General features: G+C 42.9%; 1 protein-coding gene and 1 pseudogene across 4 annotated transcripts in view; one reads left to right on the forward strand and one right to left on the reverse strand.

Annotated features, from left to right (window-relative positions):
* The first annotated feature begins 4,328 nt into the window (after positions 1–4,328).
* Positions 4,329–27,865, forward strand: part of PPP6R3 (protein phosphatase 6 regulatory subunit 3) — a 126,847-nt gene continuing 103,310 nt past the window's right edge. The window contains exons 1-3 of one of the 4 annotated variants that reach the window (XM_060019445.1): positions 4,329–4,433; positions 5,204–5,277; positions 25,949–26,046. The gene's annotated coding sequence lies outside the window, so the exon portion shown is untranslated. Of the gene's footprint in view, positions 4,434–4,686; positions 5,278–25,948; positions 26,047–27,865 lie in introns of those variants that run through there. The other 3 variants (XM_060019447.1, XM_060019446.1, XM_069540972.1) reach the window with 3 other exon arrangements.
* Positions 22,691–24,149, reverse strand: LOC132430144 (nuclear nucleic acid-binding protein C1D pseudogene; annotated as a pseudogene).

Genomic DNA, 27,865 nt, shown 5'->3' on the forward strand with positions numbered 1-27,865 from the left:
CCTGAGAAGCCTGGGTGGTTGCGAAGCTGGGTGGGCTTGGACCCCACTTGGCCCCTGTTCCTTCTCCAGAGCCACTCAGCTGGCGCTTCTACCACTGGGACCCCCTTGTTGGACCACACCCTCTGATGATGGAGCTGGGGTCCCACCAAGGAACACCCAAAGGCCATCTTCTCTTTTCTTTCCCTGCAAGCTCGATGGTGGCCCTAATTATTAGCAACCCTAGTGGTTCCCCTTTCTATCACCAGTCCTTTGGTGGGAAGGGAAATACTCACCTCCCCCCGCAACCCAGACTGAATCTGAACGCAGTGAAGAAAAGGAAAAGAAACAGAGTTAAATTTCCATGTTAAAATGGGCCTACCCTTCATATCCCCCTAGATTTCCTCACTGGCCCCTTCTCTCCAGCCTCAACACATCCTAACCTGACCCAGCAACCACCCAGCACCAGCTCTGGCCCTTCCAGAGCATGTCCTCTGCCAGGGAAACCCCACTCCAGCCCTCAGATCAGGACTGAGCCTTGGTGACCTAGCAGAAGGAAAGACAATGGTGGTCTCTGTTCTCAAGGCAAGCTCATCCAATTTAAAGCCTTTTCTTTATCCTGAGCTGGTCTTTCCTATCTGAGTGTATGTGTGTGTGTGGTAAAACGTCCTTTCTTTTAGGAAATCACAGTAATAGTAAATAGTATTTTTAAAAAATCACTACTTGATAGAATTAAGCTCTGGCAGCTCTGTGTCTGTTCCTCAAGGTTAAGGAGTCATAGCTGGGTGGTGGGCATACGTGTGCTCACTAATACTTTTCTCTCTACTGTTGAGTATGTGTGAAGTTTTTCATATAATTTTTTTAAAAGTCTAGATGGGTTGAAAATTGAAATATTAAAAATTAAATTACAAAGGGATTAGGGAGAAAAAGAGGAAGGTGGCAATTTGAGAAATCTAGAAGTTTTATGATGGTGAGGCCACTGCAGAGCTTTTGAAGTCACTCTCCTCCTTAAAGCCTGTCAATGGCTCCCCATGGTCCTCAGGAGATATGTTCAACTCAGATGCCTCCTCCTCCAGGAAGTTCTCCCTGACTTCAACCCTTCTGGTTAGGCTAGGAGCTTATCATAATTGGAGACTTTGGGTGCCCACTTATGTTGGACGAGGTACTGCGTTATTTCTTTTCTTTTTAATATTTATTTATTTGGCTGCGCCGGGTCTTAGTTGAGGCACCTGGGATCTTCCTTGCGGCATGTGGGATCTTTAGCTGCGGCATGCAGGATCTAGTTCCCTGACAAGGGATTGAACCTGGGCCCCCTGCATTGGGAGTGTGGAGCCTTAACCACTGGACCACCAGGGAAGTCCCTGCATTATTTCCTTTAATTATAGTGCACATGGCTCTGTGACCCACCTCAGTCTGGGATGGAGGAGCCTGAAGCAGATACCGGCAAGTCCTTTGATGATGAATGAGTAAAGGGATGCACGGATCAGTGGGTGGCTGGGCCACCTCCTCCCCAGGAGGGCAGGTGCCAGCCCTGGCTGCCCCCTCCTGCCCACACACTCAGAGGTGTCCCTCTGAGGCACCGCCCCCTGTCATCAACAACACTGACTTGTGCCAGAGGACCAGAACTGGGACACGGACAGGCAAGAGAGAGACCAGATTGAATAGGACGAAGGCTTTGTGCTGGATTACTTGGAAAGGAAAGGCAGGAGATAGGTAGGCTTAAGACTTCCTCACCAGACAAAAGGTAGCCCATTGGAAGAACAAGGGGGGCCCAGCTGCAGGGAAGGGTCACACGAAAGAGCATTGTCAGAGCATCGGTCAGTCAGAAAGACCAGGAGGTCTTTAAAAAGAATTTGTAATGAAATTAACAATGACTTACTGAGCATCTACTGTGTGCTAAGTACTAGGTACTGTAGTACAGCAGTGAATAAAACAAAAACTAACCTCAAGAAGCGTTTAGTCCAATGGATCTAGAAACAGAAAGTTCAGTTTTCAGTCCTGCTCAAGAGCACAGGGTTCATCTCATGTTTAATGTTATTTAAAGCATCACATTGTATAGAGTGCTTTTACTGTCCCGGGGTTCCCTGCAGCCCCTCCCCTGCTCCTAGGTCCAGTCGCTAGGCACTGCCCCTCTGGTCCTGTGCTACTGCTATAGCACAGCCTTGCTGCTCTTAATCCAAACAGTCCTTTCTAAAGTACGGCCAGCCCTGAATTCGCCCTTCTGTTGCTCCGAAGCTTTTCCTGGCCCTCGCTGTCTGAGGATGAACCTCAAGTTCCTCTGTGTATCCTCCAAAGCTGCTGAGTCCCTCCCATTGTTTTCCCCCCAGACCTGTGATCTCCACGACCTGGTCCTCCAACAGTTGTGCCTCCCCCAACCATGCTTCTGCAGTTCCCTCTGCTGGGTATGCCTGCCTCTGCCCCACCCCGGACTATCTGTATGTATGTCCCTCTCCCTAACCCTCTGCACCAAGCATGTCTTCTGAACTGGTTTCAATCTTGACTGTGTTCTTCACTAGCTGTGTGGCTTGGGCAAGGCTCTGAGCCTCTTCCGAACAGCAGAATCAAGGCAAGTAACATCTGCCCTTGGTTGCTGCCTTCCTAGAGGCCCAGCGCCCTTCAGGGCATGGACACAGGCGGGGAGGTATTATCACCAGCACTTTACAGACGAGACCTGGAGATTCAGAGGGGCACTGGTCACCCAGCCAAGGTCACTCAGCCAATACGGGTGTCTAAATGCTTTCTGGGTCTCAGTTAACTAACATGTAATGTTGGGATGATAATCTACAAGCAATGAACTCCTTCTAGATTCTGCTTCTAGCCACAGGCTCGCTGAAAGGGGTGAGCTGGGGCAGAGGCATGTTTGCACCAGAGACCCAGCTCCCCAGGTGCTGGGGTTGACCCAGTTCAAGCTGAGCTCCATTCTCCCTGCCATTTGGCATGGGGGCTCAGAGAGTCTGAGTCAGGGAGGTGGAGGGCCAGCTGGGGCGGGTGCATAGGGGTGCAGCGGGACGCTGAGCATTGGGAAGGCAGCCCAGGGGCCAACTCCAATGGTCCTGCCATCCCGCTACCCCCAGGGGCCAACTCTGTCACTTTTCTCAGGCCTGGCCTCTGGGAGACAGCCCGGGGAAGCCCCGCAGGGAGCCTGCCTCCTGTCGTTGAGGTGGAGTGGTCATCTCTGACCAAGCCAGTGCCCCCAGGGAAACCTGCCATTCTCCCTGCACGGGGTCCCCTTTACGACTCCAGGCCCGGCACCCATCTGAGCATTGGGACTGTTGGTTTCCCCCGGGGCGTCACCTCTCCCCCCACAACCCAACCTGCTCCAAAGCCCCATCCTGGGGTCTCAGGTCTCTCTCCCTGCCACCCAGACCTAGGCCCACGGTTCTGTTCTCCCTGTCCCGTGGGTGAAAATGTAACCTGCTCAGGAAGACCCCGACCACTCTGCGGTCTGCTTTACTTACCTGGTGTTGCCCAGGTGGAGTCTGACGTCTCCCACAGACGTCAAAGCCGGGACCGTCTGCTCCCTGCGCACCCCCGCAGGCTGGGCACAGACCAAGTGCCCGCTAGATTCTAAGAAGCTCCTGCGTAAATCCTTCCGCGAGGCAAAACAAAAACCCCCGCCTCTCTGTACTTCGAGTCCCTCACGGAGCTGGGCGCCCAAATTGGGACACCTGGCCCCTCACTTTGCCCCTGTAACTCCTGGTACTGTCGCCGCCTTTGAGAACAAAGTGACCATCCCCAACGGGCGACCCCTCAACCTTTATAAAATTCAACCGTGGAGAATGCGGGCGTCGATCCCGCTACCTCTCACATGCTAAGCGAGCGCTCTACCATTTGAGCTAATTCCCCAGCTCGGAAACACTTCCGCCGCCGAAACACATTGTGGCTCACGTCATCACCCGTTTCCTCCAGGCCCTCCGACCCGCCTGCCCGCCGGTCTCGCTACCCCATTGGTTCTCTTGAAACTCCCAGAGCTGCGGCCATGATTGGTTTGGCTCAATTTAGTTTTAAAAAGCATTGGCTATTGGATTGGTGGTCCGAAGCGTCCGTCAAGCGGAGGCCCTGCTGTTGCTACGGCGTAGGGGGACCCAGCCAGGTTTCTCTCGGTTTCTGATTTGTTTCTCCAGACTCCGGGGTCCTAGAGGTTCCGGATCCGTCAAGTCCATGGGAAAAGAATGCGCCCCTCGCACTTGACGGACGGGGTCTGCGAGCCAATCGGAGTGGGTGCAACGGGGCAGCAGTGTGACCCAATAGGTTGCAGGGGGAGGGAGAGGGAGGCCAATGAGCGTGGAGCCGGGGGCGGGGGCAGGGCCTTGATTGGTCGCGAGGCGGCCGGAGGGAGGGCGGGGGGAACTCAAGGCCTGCTTGATACGTCCGCCATTTTGGGCGCTTCGCTGATGGTGTCGGTGAGCGCGTTTCCCGCCTGAGCGCAACTAGCGGCGAGTCGCGGGCACCTCCAGGTAATGGGGGGAGGGGGCGGCGGAGCGGACCGCGGCGCGGGGTGCGCGGGGTGCGCGGCGCGTGGGCGGCGGCGGGGCCCCTCAGCCCGGCCTCGGCGGCTCGGGGAGGGAGCGTCCCGGCCCCCTCCCCTCCCCCCCGGAATTCGCCGCTGGGCGGCCGGGGAGGCGCGGCGCCCGGGCTCCCCGGCTCGTCCCCGCCCGCGCCTGTCAGCCGCTTGCTCCCCCGCCGCAGGCCGCGGGGGCCCCGCCGGGCCGGGCGGCTGGGTGGGTCGCGGGCCGGGCGACGAACTTTGAGCCCGCGTTGACGTCCGCGGCCTGGCGCGGCGGCCGGGCGCGCCCCTAACCCGGCCGGGCCCCGCTCCGCTCCGGCCTTCCCGCCCCGAGCGCCGTCCGCTGCCCGCGGGCCCCGGAGCGCGGAGCGTGTCAAGTTGAGGCGGCGGCTCGCCGGAGACTCGCGAAGGCCATTGTTGGACGCGGTTCTCCGGGAAACAAGTTCTGTGGGTTTCTGCTCCTTCGCCGTAGAGTCATCGGGATACGCAGAGCCCGGCTCGGAGCGTTTAAATCTCCTTCCGAGCGATTTGCTAACTCCGGTGTTGCGACTCCAGCGCAGACCTGGTCGCGAAAGCCTCCCTGGCGCAAATGCACTAGGGGGGTGGTCCTTCTTTCGGCCGCAAGTACCTCCCTCTTAAAGAAACCCTCTCGCCGTTCCCTCGGAGGGGCTTCCTCCCGGTCCTACTTGCCCTGATCACAACTTGGACTCTTGGTTGTAGGTGGACGGAATGAGTCCTTGGATGTACCTGTGTGTCCTGACGTTTCAACCTCGGAGCTTCGTGTAATTTTCTCGGTACTTCACCATTTTCTCTGTGGGTCGGATAGAGCTTTATGTTTTGTTTTTCTGGGAGGGGCGCTTCGGAGTTGTTTCCTTTCATCCTCACAGCACTTAATGTTAATGTGGCTGTTTTGTTAATGTGGAGTTGAATGCGATTATGTCCTCAAGGTCACGTTGTAGGTAGGCAGCAAGTGGGAAAGAGACTCCAGATTTCCAGCCACTGGAAAGTCTCCTAAGCGGTGGTAGTGGGGGAGCTTTCTTTGCTCTCGGGTTAGACTGCCTGGTTTCAGGTCTCAGCTTCACCACTTTCTAGCCCTGTGACCTTGGGCAGGTTACCCAAACTCCCTGCTCCTTCTGTGATACGGGAATAGCAGCAGCGTCTCCCTCCTTAAGTTTGTCGGGAGGAAAGGAGTTAATACGTGTAAAGAAGCTAGAAACGGTGCCTGGCGCGAAGAATACGCTGAGTAATTAGTGGCCATTATTAATTTAAATTTGATTTTTAAATGTTTAGATACTATTAGGAAGTCACATGAGTGTTTAAGTCCTGGCTTTTGGTGTCTGTCTTTAGAAAGCTGTGTGTGTTTAAGAGTCATTTGGCCTGAGAACCACCCAGGAGAAGGGGTGGTTGAAGATTGATTAAATTACAAACGTTTTTTGGAGTAATTAGTGGTGGTGCCTCGGAATGGTTTAAGAGATGGTTAAATAAAGAAAAGGCCATCGGGAGCTCAAGTCGGATTCTGTTCCTACCGTACTTTTTGGATACTACGTGTTGAGTGTGATTGGCCCCCAATAGTTCTAGAGTTTCTTAGTGTACTCCTGGGTTCTTACTGAGATTTGAAAGGTTGCTGTGTATTGAGATACACTTCAGTGAAGATAGTTTGGGAAATAGCTGTTGTCCTGGATGGATATTTTGCATTTCAGTGTGTTTGATCAGAGTGTAGAGTATCTAACAAAATGCCACGCACTCACTCACACGTATACTCACAGTCTTTTGATTCTTGCCCCGTGCTCTTCTGCCTGGTACTTGAAACCATGCTTGCCTTTCCGCTGGAATTACTTGCTTGGGCCTTGGCTTGCTTCGTTGCACTTGGGGAAGTGTTATTTTGATAGACTTGGTCTTAAGTATAGATGAGCATCTCGCTGGTTTAACTTACTGAGGAACAGGAAGAAGATTGTTTTAGATTAGAAAACTAGCTTTTGTGTAAAGTATAGCAAAACAAAAACTTGCTGGTTTCAATTAACTGCTTGGGAATTTGAGAATCAGACCATAACTGGACAGAAAATGAATAGTGATAAAATTAAGGCTTGACTGGGTGAGGTTTGCTTAGCCTCTTTAAAGTAAATTTTTGCATTGATTTGGTACAAAGATAATGTGCTTGTTACAGATGAGACATCTTCCTTAAAACAGTATTGGTCAGGATTGGAATTTAGTTTGCTTCTTTGATAAACTTGTATCTTGGGGTTTTGTATTTTGGATATTTGAGAGGCAGCCTGAGTGTGTATATTGGTCTAAAATTTTACAATGCTTTATTACCCTTAAGAATGATAGCGAAGTTCTTCTAACCGTCTGCTCAGCTAAAACTCAGCTCTGAGTTTATTTCATAAAAAGCACAAGAGGCTGTGGTTGCTCCTCCTCATAAGTCAAGACCTGAGCCCTGGTGTGAGCCGAGGATTCGCTGCTTTTTCTTAGGTGAGATGGATAGAAAAAAATAGACCTGGCCTCTTGGCTTTAAAAAGCTTTCTTATCTCTCCTTTCTTAAGAGAACCTCAAATGGTTGGTTTTTGATTTACTCTAGATCAGTGGTTCTCAACTGGAGGATGATTTTGCCCCAAAGAAACATTTGGCAATGTCTGGAGACGTTTTTCCTTGTCACATCTGTGGGGTTGGGCAGTGTACTAATGACTTCTAGAGGGTAGAGACCAGGGATGCTGCTAAACATCCTATGATGCACAAGATGGCAACCCTCTCCCCCCAATAAAAAATTATCCAGCCCCAAATATCAGTGGTGCTGAGGTTGAGAAACCCTGCTCTAGATAGATGGCCTAATCTGGCCTGCATTGGAATCATTTGGGATACTTTTTAAGACCATGGGTCTTAAAATGAACTCCACCTCTAGAAATGTGTGGTGAGAGTGAGAATATGTTTTTAAAAGCTCCTCAAGTAGCACTGAAGTGCAGCTAGTTTTTGGAACCACTCTTCTAGACCACAGATTTTAGGGACTGCTTGTGGGTCAAGGAATTCTTTGTGTCATCTGTGAGCTCTACCTATACCTAGATCCTACCTTGGACATTACTTAGTGGGGAAAGATGGTGTACGTACGTTATTTTCAGGTGCTGAACTTTAAAGGAGACTGAAATTAAAAAAAAAATTTTTAAGTGAATTTATTTTATAAAATAATTGAGAAACTGTTTTTTTTTTTTTCTGTTGCTTCATGAGAATCTATTGCCATAGCTGAAACTTAGTGCTGCCAGGTGTTTAGGATTGTTTGTGCCTATGCTAAATAACCTTATCCTACTGTGATTTTTGAGTTTTGTATCTTTTGCCCTCATCCTGTCAGTCAGCTGTCAGTTCTGTTTTTAGATGCCAGCTTCATCGTTATCTTTTTTTTTTTTTTTAAATGAAAGCCTATTTCCAGAGAGTTAGCCCTGGATTGATTTGCCAATTCTGCCCTTTGAAGGCAAGAGAGAGGCAAACTCTATGCTTATTGTTTAACACAGTGACCCTTGCTTGCTAGCAAAGGGGGATTGCCTGTGCCCTGGACTCTGACCCAAGTGGGTGAGTGTTTTTCCTCCTGGGGAGGTGAGGTACAGTAGAAGAGAGACCGGCAGAGATCCTTTTCTCACACACACTTAGAATATGCATGATCTAGTTTATTGAGTGGAAAAATGTTAGTATAAAAATTGTACAGATTTTTACCAACCAAATGTTAAAATCTCGACATATAAAAGGGAGGAGATCAGGGAGGCACTTTCTAATCCTTCATCCTGAAATCAGGCCTGTGGCTATGCTGAGAATGACAAGTGACCACTCCTCCTGTCTGCTTCTTCTAGTCGTCATTTATTTGGTCAGCAAATATATTGAATCCTTACCCTGTCAGGAACTGTATTAGGGATTCAGTCATGAACAGGCATTTAAGACTTGCAGTCTATGGGGAGAGGCAGCATTGACAAAAGAGATGTCCTTTTGGCTGTGAGGCCAGGGAACACAGCTTGTTAGACTTGTATATGGTGTAAATAGCAGACTCTTAATGAGAGGCCCTAGAGACTTGAGAGGAAAGAGCTTGTGTCTGCTGGTTGGGTGGTTGAGATTGCCAGAAGTCTCTTGCCAAAAAATAAAATAGTTACACCTTTGTTTCTCATAGGTATTGAATAGTTACTTCCACTTTCCTCCTTGGTTTGGTGTGTCTAAGCAGTGCCACTCTTCCCATGCTGGTGAAGCTGCTTTGCAGTGACAAATAGGATTGACCTATATTGTCTTTTGCTCCATAGATGTTGGTTGCAACATCTTGATCAAACTTGAAACACTGACTGTTCCCATACTGATCAGAGGCTTGGTGTAGGTTCATGCTAAACATCTTGAGCATCCTTGAAATCCATGGTGCTTCCAGTGGGAATGGGTTTTTTCCTGCTGCAGTCTGGATCGAGGTTGACTGTAGATTTGACTTTGACTTTGGCTTACATTTAGTTGCCACGGAAACCCCCTTTCCTTCTCCCTCCCCCTTTATTTTTCTTTACTGGGAGGGGAGAGAGAGTTACTGGTCAATGCCCAGTCTCAGGTTTTGAATGATTATGAACTGACATCTGGGTACCAGGTAGATTGGCTAGACGGTAAAGAAGCAAGTAAAAGGGAATCTTGGCAGTACTCGAAAGGCTTCTTAACCTTAAAAAGGGCATTTTTGTGTCACAGACTTTGCAAAGGTCTGGGGTTACTCTGAGTAGAGGAGGTTTACTACTTCTCACTTCTGCTGGCTAGTGTTGATCTGTTTTATTAAGTATTAGTGAAGACTACACAATCGACTGATTTTATACAAATAAAGTTTGATAGGTTCTGAGCATCTTTTTACTGATATAAGGAGACTCTGATTTTGTACTTCTCAACAACTCTGGAGAAAACTAGGGTATTATTAATTCCAGAATATCTTACAGCGGGAGTATGTATTGACTTGGAATGGTTTGTGTACACCAGATGCTGACTGCCCTGAAATATGGTGGCCCAAAGGAAAGATGAATGAGATTGTTTTTTGAAACATTAGGCAGCCGAACTAAAAAGGCGGCAATAAATAAATAAATAAGTAAAAGCAAGCAAGCCTGCAGAAGTAAAAGTATGACTGAATGTTGAGTCAGACTTGGAGAAAGCCGTGTGGATTGCTAGTGGGAGCCTGGAGTTCCCTGGACCTGGATGTAAATCTGAACAATAATGCTGGTGTCAATAGTAATGCGACACACTGACAAGGAGAGAAAGGGGAGCTTGCCTGAGAATGCATGGCCCTCTGAGACCCTATCAGGGTGAGTAGGCAGCAGTTACACTAGCCACTAAGGCACACTCCGGGGTGGCCTCCTCTATCCCGTAAGACTTAGTGTAGTCAGTAGGCATTGGCTGGACCTTGGTGAAATCTGGGCCTTCAGTCCCCAGATGAGGCAGTGGTGCGAGGAACATTGACAAGTATTGACTCGAGTGGCTGTTTGGGGCTTCCTTTCATGAGAATCATGGTTTTGGAGGTCACTGATTATTAGAGAAAGATTTAGGTCATTCTGGAAAATCACCTGTAGGCAGCAGAGAAATCTCAGTTCCTGGGTGATTCCTTAGGGTTTCGGTGGCCCCAATAGACCGTAATTTCAAGTGTCATTTGTTTCAACAATAACATCATAGCTGGAACTCACGGCGAGTTAAGAATAAACACAACATTGTAAATCAACTATACTCCAATAAAAATTTAAAGAAAAACGAATAAATGGTTAACTTCTGAGTTGGTGTTTTGTTTGTTGTTGTTGTTTGTTTTTTAGTGGTAGTACATATCTGTTTTTGTCATTGTAGTAGATGAGGGAGTGTAGTGTCTCCTGGTTTACTTTTGTTGACTTAGAGATACATAGGGTTTCTGTTGCCTCTGGACAGTGGGCAGGTCACATCTGCCTCTGTTGCCGGTGATGAGACCCAATCCCTTCTGATTAAACAATACTCTTTGAATCACCCCCTTCCCCCCTTTCCACTGTGGACCTCTCATCCTTGATTTATTATACTCTTAGATGGATACAGTAGCTATGTATTTGGCACCTATCATAGGGATAGTATTTTAAGCTAAGGAAGTTTTCACAGATTAATATCTGTTCTCTGTTCTCAATTCAGAGTGTCTTGTGGAGGTCAAGAGTGCACAGGACCTAAAATAGCTGACTTTGAGTTCTGGCTTCCACAGTCTTCCAGCTGTGTAATCATAATGTTAGATGACATCTCTGTTCCTTTGTTTCCTGTTTGTGAAATGAATATTAAATATAAACGAACTAGCACAATGCCTAGTACACAGTAATATTTGTTTTAATATTACTGTTATTAGTCTTCTTCCTAATAGCAGTAGAAATAAGTTCAGAGATGACTAATATAAGCTTCAGTGAAATGCCCTGAAAAAGTGAGATGGAGTATTATGGCATCATAGAGGACCTTCGAGGTCTAACTAGCTGCCCTGGGGAAGTATAGGATGATGGCGAAGTGGGTGAGGGCAGGTTGTAGAGTTCGGTGGTAGTGTTGTTGTTGTCTTCCTTTTCCCCCCAAATTTGGATTATGTTATATAGATTTTATTTGCTAAAATGTGATAATATTTTCTTACTGGGGTGGGAGTAGAGATCATAAATTTGAGGTTTTGCACTTTGCTTTCTAAAATATTCATCTTTAAAATCTCTCTGGTGCTTTAAGACAGTATAAAAATCCCGTTTGCTTTGGAATCCCTCGTGTTATATGGAACCATATTTTTTCAGTGTACTGTGCTCTTGGAGATAATCACACGTCTTGAAGGATCAATGTTTTGTTTTCGTTTTTAACTTTTATTTATTTATTTGACCGTGCCACGAGGCATGTGGGATCTAGTTCCCTAACCAGGGATCGAACCCGTGCCCCCTGCAGTGGAAGCTCGTAGTCTTAACCACTGGACCGCCAGGGAAGTCCTTGAGAGATCAGTGTTTTTTAACAGAAGGTTGGCTCTTTTAAATTTTGCTTTCAGTTTCTTTTCAAATTTCACATTATAACCAGACAACTCTTTTCTGTAAAGGGCCAGTCAGTAAATATGTTAGGCTTTGCTGGCTATATGGTCTCTGTAACTACTCGATTCTGCTGCTGTGGTATAAAAGCAGCCACAGTCAACATGAAACACATGAAGGTGGCTGTCTTCTAGTAGAGTTTTATTTACAAAAACAGGTGGTGGGCTGGATTTGACCTGTCTTGCTCTAACCTGTTCTTTGTTTCAATTTTTAATGAGATCATATGTTCAAGGAGTATATGTCAGCATGTGTACAGATATTAAATGTTAAAACTACCAGTTGTGCACCCACTGACCCGCTTAAGAAATGGAATGTTGCCACTACCTTTGGCTTCCTGTATGACCTCCCCGACCACTCCTACCTCTTCTGACCTCCCCAAAGCAAGGGCTGACCTGCATGTATCATTTTCTCGATTTACTTTATGGTGTTACCATCTGTGAATGTATCCTTATATAATATAACTTAATTTTTGCATGTCTTTATATAAATGGAATCATTTTGTTCTGTAATTCCCCCCTCCCCTCTTACTGTTTTTGAGACTCATTTATTCAGATGTTTGAGTACTTATGTCTTAGGCGATAAAACATACGTTCTGATGCTGGCTGTATTAGCAGTGAGCAAAGAAGACATTGTCCTTGTCCTCTGGAACTTACGTGTTGGTGGAGAAAGACAGTTAAAGACAGAAAGTCAAAGACACGGTAGTCATGTGGTGATGCAGCTGGGAGCAAAGTCAAGCCAGGTGGGTGGGGGCTGTTTGCAGATTGAAATAAGGTGGTCAGGAGGGGCCTTCCTGAGACCTCTGAACACAGGAGGTGAGGCAGGGAGCCACGTGGCTCCGGGTGGGGGTGGGGGTGGGGTAAGGGGAGTCTCACAGGCAGAGTCCAGTGCACGTGAGGTGCTAAGAAGGGTTGTACCTGTTGTGTTGGAGGGACAGTAGAGAGCCAGGCTGGAGGGAGAGTGGCAGGAGAGAAAGTCGGGGTGGGGGGGCGGGGGTGGGGTGGGGGTGGGGTGGGGTGGGGGCGGGGGTGGGGGTGGGGTGGGGTGGGGGCGGGGGTGGGGTGGGGGTGGGGTGGGGTGGGGGCGGGAGCCAGTCACACAGGCAGTTGGGATTTTGTCTGTTTCTCTGAATGAGATGGGAAGTACTGTAGTGTTTTGAGCAGGGGTGTGATATGAGATCTGATTTATGTTTTTAAAAGGTTCCCCTGAAACCGTGTTAAGAATAGCTGCCCCTCTGCTGCCCAGGATCCAACAAAACAATAATGGCAGCTTGGACTGACGGGGCACAGGGGTGGAAGTGAGGAGTGGTTGGATTCTGGGTGCATCTTGAAGGTCGGGCCAACAGGCTTTGTTGACAGATTGAATATAGCTGAGAGAACGGAGTGAAGGTGATACCGACCAGGGGTTTTTGCTTGCGGTCAAGGTGGTGGGAGGTGCAGGTTTGGAAGTAAGATCAAGAGCTGGGGTCTGGGCCTGTTGCATTTGTGACCGTCTTCGTTCGAGAGCCAACTGGAGCCACGTAGGGTTACGGCGTTCGGAGTTGAGGGGAGAGGTCTGGGCTGAGGATAGACATGTGAGAGTCCTCAGTGTTTTCATGACACTTAAAAGTCCTGATGTTGAGTGAGCGCACTGATGAATGAGGGCCGAGGCAGCAAGGAAAATGGGGACAGGCAGGCTCCCAGGTAGAGGAGAACCAGGTGGTCCTTGCATCTTTGAAGATGGGGGAGGTGTCGTCAAGGGGGACGGAGTGAGAACCCACGCCCAGTGCTCCTGCTGTGCCCTCAGGTGAAATGAGGGCCCAGACTTGTCCTCTGGCTTTGGTGGCACATGAGTCACTGATGGCCTTGACAAGAGCAGTCCCCACACGGTGGTGCAGGAAGAGCCTGGAAGGGAGGGTTCACGAGGGATTGAGAGAAGAGGAGGGCAAGTGGAGAAAGCCCTTTTGTGGGCACTTGGCGCCGTGCTAAAGGGAGAGTTGGGGCCCTGAGAAAGTTTGGTTGAGATGGCCGAAATTACAGCATTTTTGTACTGTTCGTGGGAAATGGTTCTGTACAGAATGAACACCTTGATGAAGCGGGAGAGGGGACATTTGCTGGGAATGGGCCCACGTGGAGCACCCGTATACTCTTCCTTGGTGAGATGAGGGAGAGCATAGTAGGGGAGCTGGCATGGTGGGAGCAGGGCCGTTTTCTTCTTTCTTTTTCTCTCCGTGAAGTAGGAGGATTTGTCAGTAAAAATGAGGGTGAGTAGGGGCCGGTGGGGTGTGACGAGAGAGGAGAAGGTATGCAGTATTCTATGGGAAGATCAGAATGTGAATGGACTAGCCATGTGGAATGGCCTCCTGAGGGGAGCTGTCCTTAGTTTAAAGTGAAAAAAGCAGTTGTGTTCTGTTTCCTGGGAGCAGAGTAGGCAGTGTTGCAGTTGTGGTTTACCCAGGCAAAAGTGGCAAAGCAAGAGAAGTGATTGTAATGGTGAGGTATGGACTTGAAGCTGGGAGGTGAGGGAAGTGAGACCATGCAGATAATGAGTTTTGTCTACATTGATGTGTGTAGCTATAGTTTATTCCTTTTCACTTCTGTGTTCTATTTCAGACTGAATATCTCATTTTATTCTCTGTCCTATCATTGTAGGATAGGATTGTTTCCACTAAAGAAACAACGAGGCTTTGAACAAGTGCAAAAGCATTTTTCCAAGGTATGAAGCCTTGGAGAGAACTAGAATTGCAGGGTAGTGGGGGACCTGTACAGCTTTAACTTTAGTTAAAAATAGTTGCCAGTTTACCCTCCTACCAGCACTGTTGTTCTGTATCCTTGCCAACTCTTGGTATTGTCCGACTTCTTTGTATTTGCCAGATTGGTGGGTGTGAACTTACATCTCATTTTTTAATTAATAGCTTTATTGAGATGTAATTCACATATTACAATTTACCCACTTAGAGCGTACAATTTAATAGGTTTTAGTATATTCACAGAACTGCGTAATGATCACCACAATCTAATGTTCGAACATTTCATCATCCTGAAAAGAAACCTTGTACCCATTAGCAGTGACTCTCCATTCCCACCTAACCTCTAGGCAACCACTAATGGACTTTCTGTGGATTTGCCTGTTCTGGACATTTCATGTAAATGGAATCATACAGTATGTGGTCTTTTGTGACTAGCTTCTTCCACTTAGCGTGTTTTCAAGGTTTATCCATGTTGTAGCATATTTCAGTATCAGTGTCATTTCATTTGATTGCTGAATAACATTCCATTGTATGCACATATGACATGTTATTTATCCATTCATCAGTTGGTGCATGTTTGGGTTGTTTCCACTTTTTGACTGTTGTGAACAGTACTGCTGTGAGCATTTGTGTATAAGTCTTTGGAGGGGCATAGGTATTTATTTCTCTTGGTGTATAGTAAGGAGTGGAATTGTTAGGTAATGTAACTGTGTTTAACATTTTGAAGACCTACCAAACTGTTTTCCAAAGTGACTGTACCATATTATATTCTCACCAACACTGTATCAGGGTTCTAATTTTTCCATGTCCTCACCAACATACATTATTTTCCCTTTAAAAAAAAATTATTGCCATGCTAGTGAAGTGTGGTATCTCATTGTGATTTTGCCTTTCCTGAATGACTAATGCTGTTGAGCATCTTTTCATGTCCTTATTGGCTGTTTGTGTATCTTCTTTAGGGGAACGTCTGTTCAAGTCATTCTTTGGCCATTTTTATTAATTCATTTATTTCTGCATGGTTTTAATGTTCTTCTTTCATATTACTACTGAAGTTGAGCATTTTTTTGGCTATTTGGATTTCTTCTTTTGTGAAATACCTGTTTGTCTTTTTTTTTTTTTTTTTTTTTTGCGGTATGCTGGCCTCTCACTGCTGTGGCCTCTCCCGTTGCGGAGCACAGGCTCCAGACGCGCAGGTTCAGCGGCCATGGCTCACGGGCCCAGCCACTCCGCAGCATGTGGGATCTTCCCGGACCAGGGCACGAACCCGTGTCCCCTGCATCGGCAGGCGGACTCTCAACCACTGCGCCACCAGGGAAGCTCATGTCTTATTTTTCTTCCTTTTGAGTTGTTTGGTTTTTCTTATTTGTAGGAATTCTTATATATTTTGATTTTTATTATTTGTGTGACAAATGTTCTTTCCCAATTTGTGACCTCTTTACTGTGTTTATGGGATTTTTAAAAAAGTATTTTTTGAAAGCATGTAATAAAAGGGCAAAAATGGATCTTAATATCTTCTAATCTTTTCTTCTAGCCCTCATACTACCCAAGTAGAGGAGGAAATAGATTTTTTGGTTTATAGGTAGTTGTCTTTTAAAAAGTTTTATGTTTTTTTCTTCCTACAGGTCTTGCATTTGTTGTTGTTGTTGTTAGATTTGTTCTTTGGTTGCTTTATAGTTTTTGTTGCTGTTGTAAATTTTTTTTTAAGTTAAAAATTTCTCTTTGCTGGTAAATGGAAATGTAGATGACTTTATATGTGAGTCATATTCATTAACTTCTCTAACTTAATAATTTGCTTGTGGACTCTTGGGGGTTTTTATGTAGATAATCATCTAATCTTTGAATAATGACAGGTCATTTCTTTCCAGTCCTTTTACTTTTTATATCTTAACTCTAGTCTTAACTGCACTGCTTCATGGCAGCCATCACCAGTGCCAAATATAAATGGTAATGGCGGGCATCTTTGTCATATTCCCGGTTTTAAGGGAAATGCTTTTATCTTTCACCATTAAATGTGTGGATACTTTTTTTTTTTTCCTTTAACAGGTTGAGGAAGATTTCTTCAATCTTAGTTTATGGAGAAATTTAAAAAAACATCACAAGTGGGCATTGCACTTAATTGAATGCATTTTCTACATCAATTGGGATGATATTACAGTTTTTCTCCTTTAGTAATGTGAAAAATTGCTCTAAAAGGTAATATTGGAATTAATTTCACATTTCTGGGATAAATCCATCTCAATCATGACATATTCTTTTTTTAAACAAAATTGTTCTTTTGTTTCGTTTTTGGCTTTTTTTTTTTTTTTTTTTTTTTTTTGTGGTACGCGGGCCTCTCACTGCTGTGGCCTCTCCCGTTGCAGAGCACAGGCTCAGCGGCCATGGCTCACGGGCCCAGCCACTCCGCGGCATGTGGGCTCTTCCCGGACCGGGGCACAAACCTGTGTCCCCTGCATCGGCAGGTGGACTCCCAACCACTGCGCCACCAGGGAAGCCCGCATGTATTTTTTTTTTTTTTTTTTGACCTTGCCACTCAGCTTGCGGGATCTTAGTTCCTTGACCAGGGATTGAACCGGGGCCCCAGCAGTGAAAGTGCCGAGTCCTAGCCACTGGACTGCGAGGGAATTCCCTTAGATATACTTTTTTACTTGCTAATATCTTAGGATTTATGTATCTATGTTCATTGGTAAGATCTTTAACTTTCCTTTTTTGTATCAGCTCTATGAGTTTTGCTATTAAGGGTATTCTCAGTCTAATAAAATAAGCTGTAGTGTTTGTATGTTTTTTTTCTCTTAGAGAGTTTGTATGTAAAATTGTAATTATCTGTTCTTTCATTTTGATAAAGCTTGCCTGTAAAACCATCAGGGCCTGGTGTTTTCTGTCTGAATTTAAAAATTACTGGCTTGGTTGCTTTAATATTTATAGGCTCATTAGAGTCTTCTTTTTCTTGAGTCACATTTGGTAATTTACATTTTTCTAAAACATTTATTTTGTCCGTGTTTTCAAATATATTGGCAGAAAATTATAATCTCTTTTGACTTCGCCTGATTTGTAATTAATTACTAATATTTAGTTTCTTAAACAAGGATTTTTAGCTCATTAATTTTCAGGCCTTTTGTATACATGTATACATATATATGTAAATAAAGTAGTAACTACCCTTTAAATACTACTTTAGCTCCAATTCAGTAGTTTTGCTATGCAAAATTTTTATCTTTTAGTTCTGAATATCTTCACATTTTCATTTTGATTTCTTCTCTGCCTTAGAAATTTAGAAAGTGTATTGAAAAATGCTGGTATATTGATATATATTTAATTTATTTATTTATGGCTGCATTGGATCTTCATTGCTGTGCGCGGGCTTTCTCTAGTTGTGTCGAGTGGGGGCTACTCTTCGTTGTGGTGCGCGGGCTTCTCATTGCGGTGGCTTCTCTTGTAGCAGATTATGGGCTCTAGGCACACGGGCTTCAGTAGTTGTGGCATACGGACTTAGTTGCTCCACGGCATGTGGGATCTTCTCGGACCAGGGCTCAAACCCATGTCCCCTGCATTGGCAGGTGGATTCTTAACCACTGTGTCACCAGGGAAGCCCTGTATCTTTTAATCTTTGTTATTGATTGCTAACATACATTGTGCTAATAAAATGTGGTCCAGTGTGATTTTGATTGTTTGAAATTGTTGAGGCTGTTTTAATGGTGTCTAGTTTGTGGCAAATTTTTATCAGTTTTCCATGTGTGTTTAAAAAGAATGTGTTTCCAATTTTAAGGTCGGGTTTTCCCATGTCTATTGGATGAAACACATTAATTGAATTCACATTCAAACTAGTGTCCTTAACTAATACTGTCTGCTTGTTCCATCAGTTACAGAGAGGGGTGTTGTTAAAATCCCATTGTGATGGAACATTTGTCAAATTCCTATAGTTCTCTCAATTTTTGCTTTCTATCTATACGTTTAGAATTGCTAAGTTTCCAGTGACTTGCACAGTTTGTCATTCTGTAACGAATCTTTGTTTCTAGGAACATTTTTTCCACTAAAATATATTTTGTCAGATATTGGCATAGCTGTACCAAGGGACTTTAGTTAATGTTTGCTTGGTATATATTTTTCTGCCCTTTAACTATCAAGTTTTGGTGTCCTTAATGTTTTAGGAGTGCCCTTTGAAAGCAGCACACAGCTAGATTGCATTTTCATAATTTGAGTTTAAGGTGGTTAGTCTATTTACATTAGTTGTGATTGAAATATTTGGTTTATTTCTACTTTTCGTATTTTGTGCTCTCTAATTGGGCTTTTTTTCTGTTCTTTTCCTTTTCTTGCCTATATATTGTGGGATTTTTTTCCTTCATTCCTGTCTGCTCTTTTTACCTACACCCAGTAAGAGATTAGACACTTCTTTTCTTGGTGATCTTAGACATTTCATATTTAACTTAAGGCCTGAAGTTAATTGATATCTTTACCCTTATAAGAATTTTCAAATGCTTTTAATCCCAGTTTATATGCAGCTATTGCCTAATTAGATTAGAACTAGAAGTGAGCTGTCAGTTGTTCCTTATCCAGGAACTTGAGGTATTCTGTGCCTAAAGTGCTCTTCATGTTGGCCAGTCCAGCAGATATGTTTAGTCTTTTTTTATTTTTAGATTGCTGGTATTACTTTTTATTTTCGATTGTTCTTTCTGCGTCTTGCTACTTTTGAATAATCATGTACCAGATATTGTTTTGGATATGTGTCAGCATTCAGAAAACTTTAAGAATTGCAAGTAATGCAGGTTGTTCATTTTTTAAAAATTCATTTTTATTTTTTGGCCGTGTTGGGTCTTCGTTGCTGCGCGTGGGCTTTCTCTAGTTGTGGCGAGCGGGGGCTACTCTTCGTTGTGGTGTGTGGGCTTCTCATTGCGGTGGCTTCTCTTGTTGTGGAGCACGGGCTCTAGGTGCGCAGGCTTCAGTAGTTGTGGCTCACGGGCTGTAGAGCACAGGTTCAGTTGTTGTGGCACACGGGCTCTAGAGTGCAGGCTCAGTTGTTGTGGTGCACGGGCTTAGTTGCTCCGCGGCATGTGGGATCTTCCCCGACCAGGGCTCGAACCCGTGTCCCCTGCATTGGCAGGCGGATTCTTAACCACTGCACCACGAGGGAAGTCCCAAGGATGTTCATTTTGTTAAGAGCTGGCAAATGTGATTGTTTTTTCCTCTTTAAATGGAGTGTTCCTGTGTCAATAAGGAATTTCTTAAAGATTTTCTGGTTCTTCATATTAATTAGCTCATTTTTATATCCAGAAATGGAAAAGATTTCAAGACTAGTTACCTTTTTAAAATGGGATCATTTGATTGCTAGGAAACGTTTATGTGAACTTTAAATGTGACTCTGGCCAAGTATAGAACACCAAAAACAATCTGGAAAAGGGATGTGGATCAAAATAGATTCTGAGCTGAATCTGTCTTTGCGAAAGGAAAAGAGTAGAGTTCAGCATTTATAATACGTGGCCTATCCTGAGGGAGAGGGGGGATGGTTTTATACTTATTTCTTTATATTAAGTCTTTTCTTACTCTGACTGGTAAATTAAAAGAGGCATGGAGGAACATACTAGCATAGGCTCGGCTGGGCTGGAACTCACTTTATGATAGTGTGGTTAGCAAGACTTGTAAATTGAGGAGAGTTAGGGGGTTTGGTGCCAGTGCTGCTGATGCCAGGAGTAAAGAGTTAATAACTACTTCTAGTCCTATCCGAGTAATGTTCAGTGAGGCCAAGGAGCTTGAAATGCATAGGTATTATAACTATTGTTTTCATCAAATTTCAAAAAATAGAGTTTGATAATCTTCCAGGGCAACGAGGAAAGAATGAGGAAGAGTTGTAGGGGGCACAGGGTAGAGAGAGAGCGAGCTGGTTTAGCAGAATTGTTGTGAGGATTAAAGTTAAGCGTTATTGGGCATGTTTATGTTTATCCCCTGAAAAAAGTAGAGTCCATTCCTGCCATTTACCATATTGTCAGGCTTAAAATTTTTCAATTTTTGGCATCAGTGACTGCTGAATTGCCTCTTGATTAGTGTAAACCTTCAGCAGCCTGCCCTTCTTACATACCTGCCTTACACTGGGTAGATGTAACTGTCTCTTCCTATTTTGTTTGCCCAGTGCCTGTTATTACGGTTGTCACTTGTGCTTGAGTCATTACTTGCATATTTTAACTCTTCTCACCTTAAGGTGAGTGTAGGATGTTCATCTTTTATATGAAGAAGGAACCTCTGGGAGGGAGGGAGGACGTCTAGCCAGAATGATTTCGGGAAAGCGTTGTTAAGTTGATGAGAACTGGATTGGAATCTTGGTTTGACTACTGAACTAGCTGTCTGACTTTGGGCAAATTATTTCACTTTCTGAGCCCCAGCTTCTTCCTATATAAAATGGAAGTAATATTAAAGTTCTCCTCCCTTTTCCATAGAAGATAACTTTGGGTAATTTGAATTTGTAGGGTTTTTTTTTTTTCCCTTGCAAGTGTATTAATGTAGAAGTCATAAACTTTCACAGAACAAGTGATTAAGGCTATGCTGATTTTGTTAATGGTTAATATTTTATGAACTCTTTCACTGGCTTTGGTTTTGAAATCTTGACTGGTAGTAGGATATTGTGAAATTTTCTTTTTTACTCTGTTGCCGTTTTTCTGTTTAGAATAGAAGCCTTAGTTTCAAAAACTTAGTCAATGCGTGATTATATTTGCGTTGAAAAAAAGTAAAAATAGGTAAGACTAAAATCTTTTCTGCTCACCTTCCCCCAGTTCTTTTCTGTCTTCTGCTGTTAATAGTTTTGTCTCTATTTTTTTATTCATTTCTATGTGTTTGTATTACTTATATATGTGCTTATAGAAACTATACAGTGTTAGGCATACACCTTTTTTTTCTTATCATTCATCACTTTTCATTGAGTCCCATGCAGTACACAGAGATCTGCCTTCTTTTTAATTACTGGTATACTTTATAGCCATTTCCCATTTCAGTGGGCTTTAGATTTTTATTTTTAATCACAAATTTGGGTTGCTTTTATTTGTTTATTTTTCAATATAAATTTATTTATTTTTGGCTACGTTGGGTCTTCACTGCTGTGCGTGGGCTTTCTCTAGTTGCGGTGAGCGGGGGCTGCTCTTCGTTGCTGTGCGCGGGCTTCTCATTGCGGTGGCTTCTCTTTTGCCAAGCACAGGCTCTAGGCGCACGGGCTTCAGTAGTTGTGGCACACGGGCCTCATTGCTCCGCTGCATGTGGGATCTTCCCGGACCAGGGCTCGAACTCATATCCCCTGCATTGGCAGGCAGATTCTTAACCACTGTGCCACCAGGGAAGCCCTGGCTTGCTTTTAGTTTGTTACAGTAAAGCACTTTGTTCTTAGAAGCTTCTAGAAGTTTAGTGTTTGGTACAGAAGTAGGTGAAATACTAAATTATAAGCTGGCTTCTTTGCTTTTTATCGTTACGTACAAAGTACAACTGTTAAGCAGTGGAAGGAAACCTTTTTTTAGAAAGCTTTTCTATTTATCTCCTTTTCAAATGATGTATAACATATATGACGTTTTTAAGCTCTACTATAAATGAACAGTGATTTAGCAAATCTTTTCTTCCTTGTTGTAGAATATGCATAACACAAATTTACATTTAACCATTTTTTAAAATTAATAAATTTTATTTCATAAGCAGTTTTAGGTTCACAGCAGAATTGAGGCAGAAGTACAGAGCCAGAAGCCTATATACTCCTTGTCTCCCCACGTGCCCCCCCTCCAACCTCCATGAACCTGTGTTGACACATCATTATCACCCAAAGTCCGCACGTTACATTAGCTTCACTCTTAATGTTGTATGTTCTGTGGGTTTAGACAAATGTATGATAGCACGTATCCACCATTGTAGTAGTCTGTAGAACAGTTTCACTACCCTAAAAATCCTCTGGGCTTTGCCTGTTCATCCCTGCCTCAGACTTAACCCCTAACAACCACTAATCTTTTTTTTCTTTCTTAATATTATATAATGAAAACAGGTGTGTTTATAACTTCAGCATACTTCATAAAATCTTTATTCACTGAAAATAGACAAATGTTTACAAAGAACATTTAACTTAAATTTCATAGTAGCTTATAAAATGGCACTTGAAAGAGTGACCTGTATAAGGAAATAAGAGTCTTGTCAAGAGACAGTAAACTATAAATATACCACAATGTTAAAAACCTCAGTGTTCTATAAGAAAATCAATAAATATAACTTAATCTTTCTGGGGGGAAAGGTAGTTAGCATTACAAATTTAAAGTACAGATTTTATATATGAATTCAATACGGAATACATTTAAACCTTACAATGCTACATAATCATCGTCTATCTTGTGGAAAACAATAAAAATATGCACTATTATGTATAATATAGATAACTAATGAAAACAGATTGTATAGCACAGGGGACTCCACTCAATGCTCTGTGGTGACCCAAATGGGAAGGAAATCCAAAAAAAGAGGGGATACATGTGTCCGTATAGCTGATTCACCCTGCTGCACAGAAGAAACCAACACAATGTTGTAAAGCAACTACACTCCAATTTAAAAAAAAAAAAAGTAAATTGAAAGAAAAAAGAAAGAAAGAATAAAATTCTTAACCACACACAAAACAATTATATACTTTTTGAATATGTGTACATCAAACCAAAAGGTTAATTTTACTTTTTCCTTTATTGACAACTTTGGGTGCATTTTTAGGTTTTGGTTCCCAGAGGGCATTTATTCCAATGCCGTCTTGAAGCCGCGCCTCTGTCCAGGTCGCCAGCCTTTTTCTTGTCTGTTATTTCCTTGACTCTGTTCATGTATACTCTGATTCTTTCCAGTTCCTGCTTTACTGGATGTTCCTTAGGATTGACTCCCTGAGTTGCCGCATAAACCCAAAACATTGAATTTAATGTGTAAGCAGAAACTAAATCCACTTTTGCTTGTTTAAGTGGGTCCAACTTCTACAACAACTCATTTCTAGAAACACACATCATACTCTTCAGCATCTCATCCACAGCCCCAGTGGAATTCTCAAATGTTGATAAATATTCATGAATTTCTCCTGGGTAGTCTTCATTAATTTCTTCATCTGCCATTATTATCAACTCTTAGGCCTTCCACTCCTGCCTCCCAGAAAGCAGTTGGCGGCGGTGACGTCAGTGGCACACAGGCTCTGCCCACAGCGAGCAGCGCTCTCCGATGACCTCACTAATCTTTTTAATGTCTCTATAGTTTTGCTTTTTCTAGAACGAATTATAGTAGGAAACATGCAGCACTGTAGCCTTTTTAGACTGGCTTCTTTCGCTTAGTAATATACGTTTAAGGTTCCTCTATGTCTTTTCATGGCTTGAGAGATCATTTCTTTTTAGTGCTGAGTAATATTCCATTGTTTGGTTGTACCAGTCTATGCACTCACCTACTGAAGGACATCTTGGTTGCCTTCGAGTTTTGGCAGTTATGAAAAACCTGCCATAAACATCTGTGTGCAGGTTTTTGTGTGAACATAAGTTTTCAGTTCGTTTGAGTAAATACCAAGGAGCATGATTGGTCTCATAGAATGAGTTAGGAAGTATTCCTTCTGTTTCTGTCTTTTGGAAGAGATGATAGAGAATTGGTATAATTTTTTCTTTAAATGTTTGGTAGAATTCATCAGTAAACCCATTTGGACGTGATGCTTTCTGTTTTAGGTTATTAATAATTGATTCAATTTCTTTAATAGATGTAGACCTATTCAAACTGTCTATTCTTATGTGAGTTGTGACAGATTGTATCTGTCAAGGAGTTGGTCCATTTCATCTAGGTTATCGAATCTGTGGCTATAGAGTTGTTCATAATATTCTTTTATTATCCTTTTATTGTATATGGGATCTGTAGTGCTTCCCCTCTTTCATTTCTGATATTAGCAGTTTAGGTCTTCTTTCTTCCTTAGTCTGGAAAAAGTCTTGAGAGTTTTATTGTTTTTTTTTTTTTTTTTTTTTTTAAGAATCAGCTTTTGGTTTTGTTGACTTCCTCTACTGATTTCTTGTTTTAAAATTCTTTTATGCTCTAATTTTTATTATTTCAATTTTCTGCATAGTTTGGAATTAATTTGCTCTTCTTTATCTAGTTTTCTAAGGTGAAAGCTTAGATTATTGATTTTAGATGTCTTCTGATATATGCTTTCAATTCCATAAATTTTAATCTAAGCACTGTTTTTGCTGCATCCCCCAAAGTTTAGTAAGTTGTATTTTCATTTTATTCAGACATTTTTAAAGTTTCTCTTGAGATTTTTTTGTGTTTGATCCATGTGTTATTTAGAAATGTAATGTGTAATTTTCAAGTACTTTGGGTTTTTCCAGCTATCTTTCTGTTACTGATTTCTAGTTTAATTGCATTGTGGTCTAAGGGCAGACATTGTATGATTTCTGTTCTTAATTTGTTAAGGTGTATTTCATAGAATGTCTTGGTGCGTGTTCCATGTGTGTTTGAGAAGAATGTGTGATTTGCTACTGCTGGATGAATTAGTCCATACATGTCAATTATATATGGTTGATTGATGGTGCTGTTGAGTTCAGTTATGTCCTTATTGATTTTCTGCTTGCTGGATTTGTCTATTTCTGATAGAGGAGTGTTAAAGTCCCCAGTTATAATAGTAAATTCATCTATTTCTCCTTGCAGTTTTATCCTTTTTTGACTTGTATTTTGATGCTGTTGTTAACTGCATAACATTAAGGATTGTTATGTCTTCTTGGAGTATTGACCCCCTTTTCATTTTGTAATAACTCTTCTTATCACTGACAACTTTCTTTGCTCTGAAGTCTTCTCTGTCTAAAATTAATATAGCCACTCTCAGTTTGTTTTAATTAGTGTTAGTATGGTCTAGCTCTATCCCTTTACTATTAATCTATATGTGTCTCTGAATTTCAAGTGAGTTTCTTGTAGACAATATATGATATGCCCGGGTGTAGGTTTTTGTTTTTGTTGTTTTGCATTTATCCTGCTTGGTGTTCCCTGAGATTCCTGGATCTGTGGTTTGGTGTCCGACATTAATTTGGGGGAAATTCCCAGTCATTATTGCTTCAAATATTGTTTCTCTTCCTTTTCTCTTTTCCTTCCGGTATTCCCATTGCATGTATGGTATACCTTTTGTAGTTGTTCCACAGCTCTTGGATATTTTGCACACTGTCGTTCCCCCCCCCCCCCCCCCCCGTTTTATTCCTCTTTGCTTTTCCATTTTGGAAGTTTCTAGTGTCATATCTTCAGGCGCAGAGTTTCTTTCCTCAGCTATGTCCAGTCTACTAATGGGCCTATCAGAGGCATTCTTCATTTCTGTTACAGTATTTTTGGTCTGTAGCATTTCTTTTTGATTCTTTCTTAGAATTTTTATCTATTTGCATTATTTTATCCGTTATTGCATGTTGTCTGCCTTTTCCATTAAAGCTGTTAGCTTTCCTGGTTTGATAATTCCAGCATCTCTGGCATACATGACTGGTTCTGATGCTTGTTCAATCTCTTCAAACTGTTTTTTGTCTTTTTAGTATGCTTCGTAATCTTTTTTGAAAGGCAGACATGATGCACTGGTAAAAGGAACTGTGAAGAATAGACCTTTGGAAATGTAGTGGTAAATTGTCTGGGGAGGGGAAATGTTCTGTAGTGCTGTGATTCAGTCTCAGTCTTTTGGTGAGCCTGTGCCCCTGAACTGTGAACTTCACCAGTGCTTCTCTGCTTTTTTCCTTTTCTTAGGTGGTACAGGATGGCTAGAGTGGCCTGGAGTTGTGTACTTCCCTTTCCTCATGCGGAAGGTTAGAGGGGGCTGGAGTTGGATATTTCCCTTCCTCCAGGTAGGTTAGGTTCTGGTAAAACCTCAGTGGGTTAGGCTCTGGTAAAATAGTTTTTTTTTTTAAGGTGAGCTTTGTTAAGAACGGAATGTCCTGATATATTTCAAAAAAGAAAAGAAAAGCAAAGAAAATGTTCTTTTCCCCCTCCCAGAAACATGAGGGGAGGGGAAAAGTCTATTCACTCACCTACTGAAGGACATGTTGGTTGCTTCCAAGTATTGGCAAGTTTGGATAAAGCTGCCATAAACATCTGTGTGCAGGTTTTTGTGTGATCATAAGTTTTCAACTTCCTTGGGTAGATACCAAGGAGCCGATTGCTGGATTGTATGGTAAGAATATGTTTAGTTTTGTAAGAAACTGCTAAACTGTCTTCCAAATACCTGTACCATTTTGCACTTTCATCAGCAGTGATTGAAAGTTCCTTTCACTCTACAGATCCTCACCAGCATTTGGTGTCAGTGTTTTGGACTTTGGCCATTCTAATTGGTGTGTAGTTGTGCCCAGTTGTTTTAATTTGCATGTTTTTGGTGCCATAATGATGTGGATCACATCTTTGTTAATGACTATGTTTCAATGGATAGATAAAAGAACCTTGGTGCAGATAAAATCATTGTTATTCAGGTTCCATGTGTTTGTGGATGACCTGGATTGTTTATCCTGTGGTGGTCCCCACAGTGTCCTGTGACCTCTATATTTAGACATCTCTCTTTTTTTTTCTGTTATAAACTCTTTTGGACATTGTTATATATAAGACTTTTTTACTCAGGATAAATATCTTAGTATGAACTCATTAAAGCAGAGTAATTGGGTCAAGGAATGTATAGATTTTTAACACCCTTTGATATCTATGGCCAGAAAAATTACCCCAGTTTATGCTTTTATCAGCAGTTCCAGCCAGTTTCATATTAATGTATATTTAAAATCTTTTTTATTAGGGGAATATTTTAACACAAATATATAGAATAGTGTAATGAACCCTCAGGTACTCAGCTCCAACAACCATAAACCCAAGGCCAGTCCTGCCCTACTTACTCCTTCAACCCCCACTTCTCTCCTGGATTGTTACTATTTTAAAACTCTATTGAATTGTAATAGAAATATAGAAGAGTACACATCATAAATGAAATTTTCACAGTCTGAAACCCACCTGGGTAATTGGGTCCCGGGTATCTCCTTTGTCCCCTTTCAGTCATACCCTCCTCTCTGCCGAGGGCAGCCAGTATCCTGATACTTAACTGCATTAAGTTTTGTTCCTTAAATAAATAGAATCTTATGGTATGTTCACTTGTGTCTGAGTTTTTCTCTTGACATTGTGTGTGAGATTGTTGGGGATATACCTAGAAGTGAAATTGCTAGGTCGTAGAGGTGTGCATAGATTCCATTTTGGAAAACTGTGGCTGCATCTACTAAAGTGGCTGTCCCAGATTACACTTTCCCCAGCAGTGTGTGAGGTTCCGCTTACTCCATACGATCATTAATAGCTCATATCTTTCTTTCATGCTTTTCATTTTAGCTACACCCCTAGCTGTGTAGTGATACCTTACAGTAGTTTTAATTTGCACTAGTGGAGTCAAGCACCTTTTCATGCTTTTTTTGGTTGTTTAGTTATCCTTTTTCATTTTTATCTTTTTAAAATTTTATTGAACTATAGTTGATTTACAGTGCTGTGTTAATTTCTGCTGCACAACAAAGTGACTCAGTTATACATACATATATACCCATACACACACACATTCTTTTTCTTTTGTTTTCATTCATTCATTCATCATTCATTTATTTATTTTTGGCCATGCCACGCGGCATGTGGGATCTCACTTAGTTC

This window comes from Delphinus delphis, chromosome 8, assembly GCF_949987515.2.
Source record: "Delphinus delphis chromosome 8, mDelDel1.2, whole genome shotgun sequence".
Classification (NCBI taxonomy): domain Eukaryota; kingdom Metazoa; phylum Chordata; class Mammalia; order Artiodactyla; family Delphinidae; genus Delphinus; species Delphinus delphis.